This window comes from Bufo gargarizans, chromosome 3 (genome assembly GCF_014858855.1).
Source record: "Bufo gargarizans isolate SCDJY-AF-19 chromosome 3, ASM1485885v1, whole genome shotgun sequence".
Classification (NCBI taxonomy): domain Eukaryota; kingdom Metazoa; phylum Chordata; class Amphibia; order Anura; family Bufonidae; genus Bufo; species Bufo gargarizans.
In genome coordinates this window covers 73,079,586-73,095,810 of record NC_058082.1, presented here as the reverse complement: position 1 = coordinate 73,095,810, position 16,225 = coordinate 73,079,586, and positions in this window count along the sequence as shown.

The window sequence follows — 16,225 nt, the reverse complement described above, 5'->3', positions numbered from 1 at the left end:
ATTGTACTGTGGCTTGTGAAGCACCATATAGCGGTGTGTGCAATACGGGGACTAATTATCCGATTCCGGAATTCCGGAACCAAATTATTGAACCCAAGCTATTCTATCATACAGCATAGTACCGAGACCGTCAATTATAATATAAGATGCAGCCGACTACATATGCACAACACAACTCAGCAATAGTTATTGTCTTTGGGTTGTGGAGTTGATATATCAATTGTTTTTATACACAGTATTTTTTTAACCATATTGCAATTGTGACGCAATTTTTGTACTTTATTTGGTTTGCAGTGAGCTGTTGCATTGTATTTTTTGTTTAACAGTCTTGTTCTCAGCCATAGCAACGTGCTCCTGCGATTTGGGATGTGCTGACTGACACCCCCCCCCCCCCTTTTTTCTTTGCAGTTTGTACTGGAGGTGTGGCTGCCTCCCCAGCCATGCACTCCTGACCAGCTCGTCTGCCCCATAGGCTGATTTTAATTAGTGTGAGCATATAGCTTGGCCCGCTCCCCCTCACTCACTGAAGCCATCTGGCACCAGGAGAGAGATAGTGTGTGGACTCTCATTGCAGTCCTTGGTGGCCATTTGGCACCGGGAGTGGTGTGGAGTGGGCCCGGCATGCATGTTGCTACCTGCTTCCTTGGATATAATGGAGGCCATTTTGGCACCAAGAAATAACAGAAATTAAAGCGGGCCCAGCATGCATGTGGAACCTACACTTGCTGAATTACATGGTAGCCGTCATGGCACATACCAGATAGAATTTAGTGTTAGGAACCCGTCTTACAGAGATCGCCTTGACGTGCGGCAGACGGGCTCAAATAATTTTGTACAAAATGATTTGCCAAGCATCTTTAACTTATTAGCATAGCATTTGCAATTGTGACACCATTTTTGTACTTTATTTGGTTTGCAGTGAGCTGTTGCATTGTATTTTTTGTTTAACAGTCTTGTTCTCAGCCATAGCAACGTGCTCCTGCGATTTGGGATGTGCTGACTGACCCCCCCCCCCCCCCCCTTTTTTTTTCTTATCAATTGTTTTTATATACAGTATTTTTTAACCATATTCTGTTTTAGTAAATATATTTTATTACAACTATACATGTATTCAGATGAAAAGCCTGCAAAAACCTCTCTATATAGACTCTGCTACTACCTATGGAGCTGACCGAGGTCCATCTCCTGGCAACCTAAGGGTATGAGCCAATGTGTTAACCCTAAATTGTCCATACTGTGCTATTAGGTATAAAAATACAGTTAATTGCAACATTTCACTTAGCAACATAAGATTGCGACAATTTACCCTTTACTGCCCCATGTGAATATTTTGTCAGATAATACATTTTTACGTTTCACACTCTGGTGTTTTGGTCAACCTGCACAGAGAAAAAGTATCATGGAAATATTTGCATTTCTTCTGTCTTTTGGATTAGGTTTTAGTTTTGGCTTACAAATACAGATATAAAATACTGCTGTGGGACAGTGGCCTTACATTTTATATTTGTCTCCCAGCTCCTCTATAAACATGCTCTCTCAGCTCAGTTGAGCATGCATGTGTCCTTGATGGGGAGAGGGAGGAAAGCTGAAGAAAGGAATTATCTCCCGGAAAACAGAAGACTGGGGCAGTTGAAATCCCAGCAGATGTTGAAGGAAAGTTTGGCCCCAAACACAGTAAATGGTCTCCAGTCCCAACAAAATCAGTGGGTTTGACCAACATTAATGTGTCGGACAGTTTAAAGGGGTTGTCTCACTTCAGCAAATGGCCTTTATCATGTAGAGAAAGTTAATACAAGACACTTACTAATGTATTGTGATTGTCCATATTGCCTCCTTTGCTGACTTGATTCACTTTTTCATCACATTATACGCTGCTCATATCCGGAGTTTATGACCACCCTTGCAGCACAGATGCAAGTTCGTAGGGATGGGAGCTGCTGCGCATGCGTGCCTGTGCACAATCCCATGTCCCAGTCTGTGTTTTTTCCTATAGTGTGCAGGCACGGCCACCGCTGCAGGATTGCAGGGTGGTTGTAACTCCTGAATATGAGAGCAGTGTATAATGTGATGAAAAAAATGAATCAAGCCAGGAAAGGAGGGAATATGGACAATCACAATACATTAGTAAGTGCCTTGTATTAACTTCCTCTACATAATAAATGCTATTTGCTGAAGTAAGACAACCCCTTTAAAGAAGATTTGCATGTATTAAGATTAACACTTAATTGTTAACAAGTACAATAAGTTCATATTTGCCAAGAGATGAGAAATGTATTCTTACTAGAAAAAATGGACTGAAGCCAAAAACAGTAAAGCACTTGACATGTATAAGTAATGTAAAGAGATACCAGTATTCACATAATGTCACACTGCTGAAGCTCAATCATTCATTTTACTTAGAATCTCACTGTTCTGGGAGGTGCCGTGTCACTACTTAGAGGCTTTCTGAGAGCTTGAGTAACATCTTCAGTGTAATTGTGAATGATTGCATATACATTAAAACAATGGACATTTAATGCTTGCTCTGACACCATGCACAGGCTGTGATGCATGGAAAATACGTGCCGGTAACTTCAATTGAGGCGATTATAGATATTGTCATTTTCTAGATTTCTTTCATGATTTATAACGGCAATACTGTATAATGAATGTTGCAAATAAGGAAATCTAATATTTTTGAATATTACCCTTTTTGGGCAATCCTTCAACCAGAAAAACTGGCAGCCAGTCAAAACAAATCAGACAGATTAGACAAAAGGGAATAAATAAATCACAAGAAGAACAGCAGTAATGTGCGGTCCTGTAGCACCATGCAAAATAAAACCAAGCAATACATGTAACTAGCAGAGCTGGGGGAGATGGCAAAATGCCCTATTGCGGGCAGACTTGGAGGTTTCCATTGATGATAACCTCTACGGATGTAGCAGAGTTAGCACTCAGATGGGCTCATACAATTTGATCAAAATTTAAGCAGAGAATATCACTTTTCTGTGTATAGTGAATGGAGCAGTAATGCAATTTAGACCAGGTTTGCCAACCATCCGTAGATTCACGGACAGTTAGAAAAAAAGCCTGTCCGTGAATCTTCTTCAGTATTCACAACGCATTCGCCGTGAATACTGTGGATCCATGTAGATGCCGCCTATGAGGTACAGTGGGCCGCAGTCCTCTTCCAGGCCAGCCTGCAGCCTAATGTTACAGACAGTACCTCTGTCCCGGCGCAGGCAGCACACCGCATGATGAAGTCATCGCACTGAGCCAGGACAGAGTCAACTGAGGCTGCAGGCTGGCCTGGAAGAGGCCTGCGGGCTGCATCTTACATCACGGACAGCGACATGGAGAAGGAATCAGGAAAGTATTACATTTTTGTTTTCATTTCACTGAAGTGCTGAGCTACAGATCAAAGGGGCACTATGAGGACTATCTGAACTACTGAGGAACACTACAGGGGGCTATCTAAACTACTTGTGGGCACTATGGAAACTATATTAACCACTGGGGGCTACTACAGAGGGCTATCTAAACTACTGGGGGCACTATGGGGACTATCTGAGCTACTGGGGGCACTACAGGGGGCTATCTAAACTACTGGAGGGCACTACTGCTAAAAGGGCTACTCGTGGAGCCTTATCACTGTTGGGGCACTATTACTAATGAGGGCACTCTGGGAGAGAATTATTAGTATTAGTGGGACTTTGGGGAGCACTGTTACTGTAGGGGGGGCTATCTATATGGCACTTATTTCTGCAATATACTATTTGGGGGCATTGGGGAGCACAGCAGGCACAGTATTGGGGGTAGCAGCAGGATAACACTGTTTGGGCACCAGGAGGAGGAGGATTATAGAAAAGTTGGTAAAATAAGGTGTCTTTGTGGCAAACTCTGCAGAGAGGAGATATGGCTGAAAGAACTTGTCATGGCGGTCTGGGTCAAATAGAGAAGATGAGAAAAGAGAATATCTACTGTACATCAGGGGGATTGAAGAGGTATGTGGTGCTGTATCATCTTGTATGTTTGGTATTGGTGAATGCAATATCCATCCAAATATGTGTCACCTATTTCTTCAGCGCCATTTTCTGTAGCTCTGGTCTGTTATCAAACTGCAGCAAGGACTTGCCGGTATATGGCATGTTACTGCTGCAGCCAATCACCAGTGATCATCAGTGGTCTAATGCTGTGGACAGTCATTGTCTGCAGTGGCCACATGCCATACACCTGCACATCAGGTACACATAATTTTTTTTTCCATATGCTGCTGCCATATTTTATTTTTAACTACTGAACAATTACATGATTTTCCTAGTTTATGACGTAAAGTCATGATTTTATGAACGACACGGAGGCGAGTATTGCATTCTCAATCTTTACTGAAAACCATAGCAGCAAAGAGAAAAAATACACCAAATCCAGCAAACCATCCCACAAGGATAACCCCTCCCATAGTCCAGTCCATAAATAGAACCTCCCACCGGAAATCTTCCTCTTTCTTTGTCATGAAGAACTCCCAAACAGAAAAACCGGACCGGAACCACCTTCAACTCTGGTCCAACGGGAAAACTCAACCGAGCCGGGCAGGAACGAAACAGGATCCATCCGGAACAACGCCGTAATCGACAAACCTTGGAGGCTGTAGAAAAAACCGCCACAGGAAAAACACTTGGCAACCGCAAGGCAAGACCTCAACCTAAGAGGGAGAAATCAAAAGGCACATGGTAATCAGCCAGAAATCAAAAGGATATCGGTAACATAGAATGACCGTAAGCAATAGACAAACGATAAATAATAATACTAATAATAATCATAATAATAATAATAATAATAACAATAATCACAATAATAAAAACCATCGTACACCAGCAGGGAGGGAACAAAACTTTATTAATGGAAGTAGCAATAAAGATAAGCCAAGTAGGTAGGGGCAATACTCGCCTCCGTGTCGTTCATAAAATCATGACTTTACGTCATAAACTAGGAAAATCATGTAATTTTATGTCACGACCCGGAGGCTCCTATTGCAAGTTCAAAGTGCAGAGATAACAGACTCAAAAGCGTGAGGAGTAGGCCGAAAATAAAACTCCCGGAATGTGGACGATCTAGACCAGTCCGCCAATCTCATGATATCCTCCAAGCGAGCCCCCGCTATCGCCATAGAAGTAGCAGAGGCACCTCGAACCGAATGGGCCGAAAACACAGCAGTGTCCACCCCGGATAAGGTAAGGATCCATTTCACCCAACGGGACAGGGTGACACTAGTCACCGGGCGGAACGGCTTACGAAAAGAAATGAACAATTGTGGAGAAGAAGACGAACGGAGGACCGAAGTGCGAGATAAGTATTCCTTCAGGCAACCCACCGGGCAAAGGGCCGGAGAATTGGGGAACTCCGGATAAGAGACCGACTTTATGTTAGTTTTAGTACGGCGGGAAATGTTGAAGGACACTCCATGCGGGGTAAAAGAGAGAGCATTAAAGTCTAGCGCCCTGACGTCCGAAACTCTCTTGCAAGAAACGAGACAGAGCAACGACACTAGTTTGGCAGACAGCTGTCTGAGTGAAAGATCCGAATTGGTAGGCCACTGTGTAAAGAAATCAAGAACCAAACGGACATCCCAAGAAGAGGAGAAACGGGGCTGAGGGGGCCGAGAAAGGCGAGAGCCTTTGAGGAGCCGACACACCAGGGGATGCTGGCCCATCGGACAACCAGCAACACCCTGGTGAAGAGAAGAGATCGCCGACCGGAAGACATTCATAGTCCTGTAAGCTTTACCCTCGTCAAAGAGAAAGGATAAGAACAGAAGAACGTCGGTCACAGGGGCCGAAACGGGATCCAAACTCCGCCCAGCGCACCAACGAGACCAGATGCCCCAGGCTGATCGATATGCTCTCCTGGTACCGGGCGCCCAAGCACTCTCCAAGAGGAACTTAGCCGTTCCCGATATTCCAGCGACCTCCCATTGCGGCCCGATATCTTGCAACCCAGGAGACGGAGGGAGCCGTCCAATACGAGAGGATGATGCTGGCCAGTCGGGCCGAGGAGAAGACTCTGAGAAAACGGGAGGAGGCGAGGATCCTCCGTCAGGAGTTCCAGGAGTTGAGGAAACCATACCTGAGCCCGCCAGAAGGGAACTATCAGGACCACCTCTGCCAATTGGCGACGAATTTGTGACAGAACCCGAGGGATCAGCATGAAAGGAGGAAAGGCGTACGAAAGGTCCTCTGACCAGTCCTGCAGTAGGGCGTCCACGGCCTCCGACAGCGGGTCTGGTCTCCAGCTGTAGAACCTGGGGAGGTGAGAATTCCAACGAGACGCGAAGAGGTCTAGGGTAAATGGGCCCCAAAGAGAAGCGATAGAGGCAAACACCGCCGGATCCAACCTCCAATCGCTGAAATCCGAGGTGTACCGCGAACTCCAATCCGCGAAGGTATTGTGAAGACCCGGGATATACTCCGCGACCACCTTGAATCCATTGTCCAGGCAATACGTCCAGAACTCTTTCGCCAAATGAGTCAACATCGCCGAGTGAGTACCTCCCATGGCGTTGACGTAACGGACCGCCGACACGTTGTCCATCCTGAGCTTGATGCAAGCCGAGATCTTGTTGCTGGCAAAACTGCGAATGGCAAACGATCCTGCCAAGAGTTCCAGAGCATTTATGTGTAGCAATGACTCGTCCGCCGCCCACGGACCCCCCGTGGAGACTCCCTCGCAATGGGCGCCCCAGCCGAAAAGGCTGGCATCCGCCTCTATGATGAGATCCGGCTGAGGACCCACGATGGCTCTGCCGTTCCAGGCATCGAGGTTGGAGATCCACCACCTCAGCTCGTCTCTCGTCTCCTGATCCAGGGTCACCAAGTCCGCATACGCCGCTCCCGACTGAAGGTGAGCGATCTTCAGCCGTTGCAGGGCTCGATAGTGTAACGGAGCCGGGAAAATCGCCTGGATGGAGGAAGACAAAAGGCCTATAACCCGGGCTAAATGACGGAGTGAGACCTGGGGAAGACGCAGAGTATGACGTAACTCCTTGCGGATAGACCTGACCTTGGAACCCGGAAGACAGAGACTCTGAGTGGACGAATCCACCACAAACCCCAAAAATTCCAAGGACTTGGCAGGTTGAAGGGATGACTTCTCGGTGTTGATGATAAACCCCAGGTCCGTGAGTAAGGATATTGACATCCGCAAGTGAGACCGGAGGGTGTCGGGGGATTGGGCCAGAATCAGGATGTCGTCCAAGTAAATTATCAGACGAACCCCCTGGAGGCGGAGCCAAGCCACCACCGGTTTCATCAGCTTGGTGAAGCACCAAGGGGCTGATGACAGGCCAAAGGGAAGGCAGGTGAAACGCCAAACCTGACCGTCCCACAGGAATCGAAGGAGGTCCCTGGAGGCCGGAGCAATGGGGACCGTAAGGTACGCGTCCTTCAAGTCCAGCTTCACCATCCAATCGTCCGGAACCAGAAGGTCCCTGAGTAGATGGATACCCTCCATTTTGAAATGGCGGTATCGCACAAAGTGGTTGAGACGACTCAGGTTTATGACTGGCCGAAACAGTCCTCCTTTTTTCTCCACCAAGAAAACGTCGCTGATGACTCCCCCATCTGGGTGAGGAGCCCGCTCTATCGCCCCCTTCATATGGAGAGAAAACAACTCTGCGTTCAGATAACTTAGGGATTGACTTGAAAGTACCCTCGGCCGCGGATAGGGGAGGAACAGAGGAGACACGGTCAGTTCGATGTGAAACCCCCGGACCGTGGATAGGATCCAGGGGTCGGACGTGACGCGCGACCAAGCATCCAAAAAATGCTGGAGTCTGCCCCCTATGCAATGGTTGGAAAAACACGTTAGGTTCTGGTAACTTACCGAAGGGACGTCTAGCTCCTGAGAATCCTCTGAAGGACCGGGATCTAGCGGATGAACCTCTGGAAGGGAAAAAGGAGGATTGCGGCCTCTGGTCCTGGAACATCTGCCGCTGGTTGAAGGAGCCTCGACCGCCACCACGGGTCTGGAAATGGGCACGGCCGGACAGACGGCCCCTGAAGCTGCCGGCCCTGGAAGAGACTCGTCCGTGAAAAACCTTCCGCATGGAGCTTTGGGCCTTATCCAATGCGGTGAAGGCCCCGACAAACTTGCCCAGATCTTTGATGAAGGTATCACCAAATAAGAGGCCCTGTGCCTCCTTGCCCGATTCCGTAAGAGCCATGTTGGACAACTTTGGCTCAATTTTTATGAGGATAGCTTTCCTCCGTTCCATGGAAAGTGAAGCATTCACGTTTCCTACCATGCAGATGGCGCGCTGAGCCCAGCCGCGCAGATCATCTGGGTCAATGGGGGTGCCGTCGGACCTGGCAGACTCCGCCAGTTCGAAAATTTTTGTTAATGGGCCTAAGCTATCCAGCAATTTATCTTGGCAGGCACGCAGTGCCGAGTCAAGTCCTCTGCGAGGATTAAAGCCTGTCTTGGATAAGAATTGGATCATTTTCGGATCCACATTGGGGGTTTCGCAAACCTTGTTAGGGACTAAGGGGCGCGGGCACTCGGCTTTTAGTTTACTGCGCGTCTCCTTAGAGAGGGGTTTTCTAACCCTGTCCTCCAAATACTGGGCCACATGTGGTGAGGGTAACCACTCAGCTGACCGCGGATGGTGTAAAGTATCCGGGTCGAACAAAGGTTCGCCCAGAGGGTCCGTAAGGGCCGTAGCTGACCCTTGGGCCTCCGGGGCCGAACTAGTAGATGGGCGTGACAAAGGAATTTCCGGATCAAAATCCTCATCCTCAACCAGTACCTCTTGTAGGTCTGGGTCAGAAGCACAATGGCTATCACTATAAGCCTCCTCCTCGGACTCCAACTCTGAGTCTGAACTAGGGACGGGCTGAGCCCGTGCTGATTTCCAAGGGCGCGCTTTTTCTGCCTGGCGCGTGCAGGCTCGTTTGCGTGAACCAAGCACGCGGTCTTGTGATAGAACTAAGCTATCTGAATCAATAATTCTGGAGGCAGTAGCAGCAGAGGGATTAGGGGCAGGGTTCTGAGTCCTTAGCGCCTGAGCAATGGACTGAGAGATAACTGAGGACATAGAGCCCATGGCGTTATTAATGGCCTCTGCAATGGATTGTTGTAAACTGGCCTGAGGTAAAGCCGGTGAAGGGCATGGTGGAGTAGCAGTAGGGGCAGGAGTAGGTAATATTGATGGGATGGGGGCATCAGAAGCTAGCTGATTAGGGGCAGGATTCTGTTGAGGCAGGGACATGGTGGGAGTTAGTCACTCCGGTAAGACGCAGACCTGTGGAGCAGAAAACGCTGGCTGATGGCGGCGAACGGCCGAAGAAACTCCGCCCCCAAATCGCGCGCGCGATAGAAGCGACACGCCCCCGATCCGGCCAAAATGAAGCCGGCCGGAGGGAGGCGCAAGATGGCGGCCGAGAATCTCGGGGATGCCGGGATAAGCCGCAGACGCCGAGATCCCGCGATCGCGAGATCTCGGGAGAAGATGAAGAAGCGCACAGTGTAGGAGAAATGGCGCCGGCGCGAACGAGGTATAGGGGGGGGGGGGTACAGGGGGAAGAGAAGGGTGCAGCAGGCCGCACGGACGTAGCGGCGCAAGCCCAGGCAACACCAGAGCTACCCCTCAAGATGAAGGAGGGAGGTAGAGAAAAACTATATACCTAGGGAAAAAAGATAGTAGGCGAATATATATATAAATACATATATAAGTCACCCAACAAGACACATGAAAAACTAGGCAATAAAATACAAGGGGGAAAAAACCCTGAAATCAAAGAAATTAAAACTAATATTATCAGTCATAAAACACCACACTTATCTTGCTATGGAAGCAGCAAAGAAAGAGGAAGATTTCCGGTGGGAGGTTCTATTTATGGACTGGACTATGGGAGGGGTTATCCTTGTGGGATGGTTTGCTGGATTTGGTGTATTTTTTCTCTTTGCTGCTATGGTTTTCAGTAAAGATTGAGAATGCAATAGGAGCCTCCGGGTCGTGACATAAAATCCTTTTTATTCTGGGGTGTTTTTGATTCAAGGGCATTTTGAGGGCGTTGAAAGGGGCGTGTCCTCGAAAAAAGGGGTGGTGTGTATGTCCGTAAAAATTTTGGGCTGTCCATAAATTTTGGTTCAGTTTGAAAGGAGGCTTGGCAACCCTAATTTAGACTCTATATATTCAATGTTTACAGAATACTGCTGCATCTTGTGTTGGCTGTCCCAAGTTGTTTAATAGTAAAAATATCTGCTTAGACTCCATTGACTTGATAGATACAGTAATTTAAAGACATTTTGTAAAGAAATAGTCTATATAACAATATTGTTAAGCAGAGTCAATTGTACACTGCATTTCATTCTGTGGACCAGGGGTGCACAACCAAGAACCAAGTTTTGCGTCCCCCGTCTTCCTGGGCGCTGTGTTTTTGCCTGAAGCGCCACATGGCGATGGATGACAGCTCCTGCACTGTAGCAGGAGCAGGTCGGGCCCTCCGCTGGAAGTGATAGTGAGGGAGCCGAGGAGAAAGCAGAAGCACTTTATTAGCGCTTCTGCCTTCTCCTCAGATAGATGAGCGGCTTGGGGCAGAGGAGCGCAGAGCTGCAGGGTCAGGAAACCCTCATCAGCTCTGCCTTCTACAAACCGCCACAAGAGGCTGGTTTCCCCAGTAACTGGGGCTCCTTTGGATGCACCAGTTACAGTGGAAATAGTACCAAAAAAAAGTCTCTAATTGTCTCCAAAAACATATTTTTAAAAAAGTTACAAAAAGTATAAAAAGAGAAATTTGAAAACTAAATAAAAAATAAAATGCAAATAAAAGAAAAAAATAAATAAAATATGTGGCAAAAAAATAGAATATTATAAAAAAAATACCATGAAAATGAAAAAAGGAAAAAGTGCAAAATAAAAGTGTTCACAGTCTTTTTATGACTATTTGGGGAACATATTATGTGTCAAAAATATATTTTAAAAAAATAATAGAAAGTTCTAAAGAAAAAAAATTAAAAAATAAAATACAAAAAAAAATAAAAAGGAATTTAAAAAAATCTAAAATAAATATAATACAAATAAAAATAAAAAGGAAAAAGTGCTAAATAATAGATTGTTCATCATCCCCCAACAGACTTTTTTATGACCTCTTGACAGACATATTATGTGGCAAAAATATATAAAAAAAAATAAGTAATGAATCAATTATAAAAAAATAATACAATAAAATATTAATAAAATACAAATAAAAGAAAAAAAAGAAAAGGTGCAAAGAAAAAAAAAAGGTCAGTGTCCCCCAAAGGTCTTTTATTACCTCTTGTGGGACATATAATGTAGCAGAAATATATTAAAAATTAAGCTAAAAAAAGATTAAAAAAGAATAAAATTCATAAAAGAAAAAACACCCACACCAACCAAAACTGTCACCATTACCACCCCATTCACGTGAAACTATACATATTATGTAACAAAACGGCCTACACAAAATAGGAAACTAATGATAATAATTTATTTTGCTGTCAGTTTGCATATTTAAAGAATAAGGAGCTATAGTTTGAAAAAATATAAAGCCCTATGTGTCACGTAAAAAATTGTTGCAAAAATTATTTTGGTAGTTCAACAAATAAGATGGTTACAGCCGTTTGAACCACTTATGCTAAATCACAAAAAAGTGTCTGGTCACTAAAGGGTTAACCAATTAGCTCCTTCCCCACTAGTAAGTTAAAGTGCTTACTGGTTATTGCAGGGCCCCTATAACGGTAGGAGGTGGTAATAACCAGTGAACGCCAGCCGGCATCTGCAGTGAAGGAAAGCGCTTACTGGTTATTGCAGGGCCCCTATAATGGCATGAGGCAGTAATAACCAGTAAGCGCCATCCTCTGCAGTGAAGGAAAGCACTTACTGGTTATTGCAGGGCCCCTATAACGGTAGGATGCAGTAATAACCAGTAAGCGCCATCCTCTGCAGTGAAGGAAAGCACTTACTGGTTATTGCAGTGCCCCTATAACGGTAGGCGGTGGTAATAACCAGTGAGTGCCGTCCTCTGCAGTGAAGGAAAGCGCTTATTGGTTATTGCAGGAAGTGGCGTAGCTATAGAGAGCCCCCCAGGAGAGATGGAGTAAGGCGGGCCCCACAAGTGTTTTTTTATTAAGTGCGGCGGGCCCTCACAATATTTTGTGTGGCTGCGCTTACTTGTCAGAGCGAGACCCGTGACCTCCGCGGCGGGTCTCGCGGGATCACAGCAGCCAGGAATGACGAGCCTGCCGGCCGCTTCAGCCCTCAAGTGAGGAGAGCTGAACAAACAAGAGTAGGTCGTTTTTTGGGGGGTTTTATATAAAAAATGGCACACACCGGTGTCCGGCTTTATACGGAGGGGGGACATGAATGATGATCAGTGGTGCCGTGAGGCAGTGTGTCTGAATTCAGAAGCCCCTGCGCCAGCCATAACAGGGCAGCCAGGGGCAGCAAATAATGAGGGGCCCAGGGGCAAATGAAAATGAAATACTCTGTGGGCCAAAAATTTAATGTATAGAGGAAGTGGGCAGGGGTAAAATAAAATATATAAAGAGTCTCACTATATGTTTAAACTGTCAGTTCATGGCCAGGGTCACATACACATCTCCAGCCAATGACTGGCTTTAGCAGTGACATGCTGCTTGTGGCCTCATCGCCACTGAAGCCAATCATTGGCTGGAGAGGTGCATGTGACCATGGCCATGCACTGACAGGTGTAAACAGCGCGGGGACCGGAAGATGGGGGCAGTGCAGAGGACCAGAGCGGCGGGGAGCAGGTAAGTATAACTCTTCGGTTTCAGGGGCCATGCTGCTGCACGATATTCGGGACAATTGCTGGGAAAAAGTGTTCGTAGGAGCGCTCATATCTTATATCTGGCTGGTATAATAGTGCCGCTGATCAGTCGATAAACAAGGAATCGTTCTTTTTTCGGCTGATTTGCATATTTTATCAGGATGAAAGGTTTACAATTATCAGCAGAACATCTCTCTGTGTAATCACGGATGGGCTACCAATAATCAATATAACTAAATGAAGACGGAATGACTGTGGTAGTGAACATTCCTCCCCAATCACTTTGCATTGGCTTGTGTAATACGCTGATGCAAATGAGCGCCAATCGGCATGTGTTTTATTTGCGGACCCTTGAGATAGAGTGATGTAACAATGCGACCCTCAGACCAAAAAAGGTTGTGCACCCCTGCTGTAGACTATATTTTCATGAAAGGCTATAGACAACTTCAGAACAGTTTTTTTTTATTATTATTGATTTAGAGTATTGTGAGCTAAAAAAAAATGTTGGAATAGGTTTTTGTAAAACTTTTTCCACTATTTGGCTTCTGCAGCTTCTGTGTTTCACAATACATAGAAGCTACAGAAATCTGTTCTGTGATAAATCCATCAGAGAGCACATCAGACAGTGCTCTCTAGTCCCTCTCTAACCACTCCTGAACAAACATCTAGGCTGAGATGTTTTTTTTAACTCCGTTCTGGATAATGCGTGAATCCTGAACTGGGGAACCCCACTATTACAGTAACTCAATTTCAAATTGAGTCTTCTAATCCAGACAACCCCTTTAAAGTATGCCTAACCTTTTGAACAAGTTTATTAAAATGATTCTAAATTCCAAGAAATTAAATGTTGTAATATACATTTTTTTCAAGTTTTACATGTCAGCTGTGTACGGGTATACGGTGATGTACAGGCAGGAGCATGCAATGAGTGCTGCTGCCTCTGCCAGCTCTGCTCTGCTAAAACCTGGCATAGCATATCTGATGATCTATGCCAAGTTTTAGCAGAGCGGGCACAGGCAGGAGGAGGGATTGGCCATGCAAAGTTCTTATCCTTGCTCACTTCTATCTGCTAAAAACTCTGCATAGCTCATTGGGGCAGGAGAACCTGTACCAATGTACCATGCAGAGCTTTTAGTTTAGCTTTGCATAGCACATCCCTGCATGTACTTACTCTGCCAATAACAGGCATAACACATAGAATGTGCTATGCCAGGCTTTAGAAGAGTGGAGCTGGCACAGGCAGGAGCAGCGATGTGTGCTCCTGCCAGTACAGCGCTCACTGTGGCTCCAGTACAGTAAACTACCATCGGCTGTCCATTTAGTAAGAAAAACTTAAAAAAAAAAAAAAAAAAGGTAAAATTTATTTTATGGGGTTTAGAATAGTTTTTACTAAACTTCTTCACAAGTTTAGGTACCGTTTAAGGATTGTTTATTTCCTTGTGCACTCATAAATGTCCGACATATTCTGTAATTATATATCTTTTGGATATATTAGTAATGATACTGTGGATTTTCAGAAGATGATGGATACTTTAAATTCATGCCACTAATAAATCAAAATTATGATCTATTACATTACTGACATTTTCTTCTACTAATAAAAAGTAAAAGTAATGCACAGGGCTATTAGCTAATACCCAGTAATTTCTGGTATCTCCGAGGATTTTTAGATATTATTTTAAGACATGGCTATTATCTAAAATTACAGTCCCTCAACATGTATTCAGTCAGTCTTATCATGATAGTATTATACTGATGTAATTGTATTAAATCTGTCTATTCAGCTGTGATTAGTTCATATTTTGATTCTGATGTTTCTATGAGAAAATATCCATGCGATGAATTATTTAGTCTTTTGGTATTTTACTTATACATTACTACACTATAAACAACACAAAGCTTTATGGGCAGATTGTTCAAAATTTCTATTGTAATTTCAATTTTTTATTAAATTTTCAAATTCAATATACAGTTAGGTCCATAAATATTGGGACATCAACACAATTCTAAATTTTTTGGCTCTATACACCAACACAATGGATTTGAAATGAAGCAAACAAGATGTGCTTTAACTGCAGACTGTCAGCTATAATTTGAGGGTATTTACAACCAAATTAGGTGAACGGTGTAGGAATTACAACAGTTTGCATATGTGCCTCCCACTTGTTAAGGGACCAAAAGTAATGGGACAGAATAATAATCATAAATCAAACTTTCACTTTTTAATACTTGGTTGCAAATCCTTTACAGTCAATTACAGCCTTAAGTCTGGAACGCATAGACATCACCAGATGCTGGGTTTCATCCCTGGTGATGCTCTGCCAGGCCTCTACTGCAACTGCCTTCAGTTCCTGCTTGTTCTTGGGGCATTTTGGAGAAGTCAGGTGGATACACAGCTGATAGTCCTACTGAGTAGACTGTTAGAATTTGTATTATGGCAAGAAAAAAGCAGCTAAGTAAAGAAAAACGAGTGGCCATCATTACTTTAAGAAATGAAAGTCAGTCAGTCCGAAAAATTGGGAAAACTTTGAAAGTGTCCCCAAGTGCAGTCACAAAAACCATCAAGCGCTACAAAGAAACTGGCTCACATGCGGACCGCCCCAGGAAAGGAAGACCAAGAGTCACCTCTGCTGCGGAGGATAAGTTCATCCGAGTCACCAGCCTCAGAAATCGCAGGTTAACAGCAGCTCAGATTAGAGACCAGGTCAATGCCACACAGAGTTCTAGCAGCAGACACATCTCTAGAACAACTGTTAAGAGGAGACTGTGTGAATCAGGCCTTCATGGTAGAATATCTGCTAGGAAACCACTGCTAAGGACAGGCAACAAGCAGAAGACACTTGTTTGGGCTAAAGAACACAAGGAATGGACATTAGACCAGTGGAAATCTGTGCTTTGGTCTGATGAGTCCAAATTTGAGATCTTTGGTTCCAACCACCGTGTCTTTGTGCGACGCAGAAAAGGTGAACGGATGGACTCTACATGCCTGGTTCCCACCGTGAAGCATGGAGGAGGAGGTGTGATGGTGTGGGGGTGCTTTGCTGGTGACACTGTTGGGGATTTATTCAAAATTGAAGGCATACTGAACCAGCATGGCCACCACAGCATCTTGCAGCGGCATGCTATTCCATCCGGTTTGCGTTTAGTTGGACCATCATTTATTTTTCAACAGGGCAATGACCCCAAACACACCTCCAGGCTGTGTAAGGACTATTTGACCATGAAGGAGAGTGATGGGGTGCTGAGCCAGACGACCTGGCCTCTACAGTCACCGGACCTGAACCCAATCGAGATGGTTTGGGGTGAGCTGGACCGCAGAGTGAAGGCAAAAGGGCCAACAAGTGCTAAGCATCTCTGGGAACTCCTTCAAGACTGTTGGAAGACCATTTCAGGTGACTACCTCTTGAAGCTCATCAAGAGAATGCCAAGAGTGTGCAAAG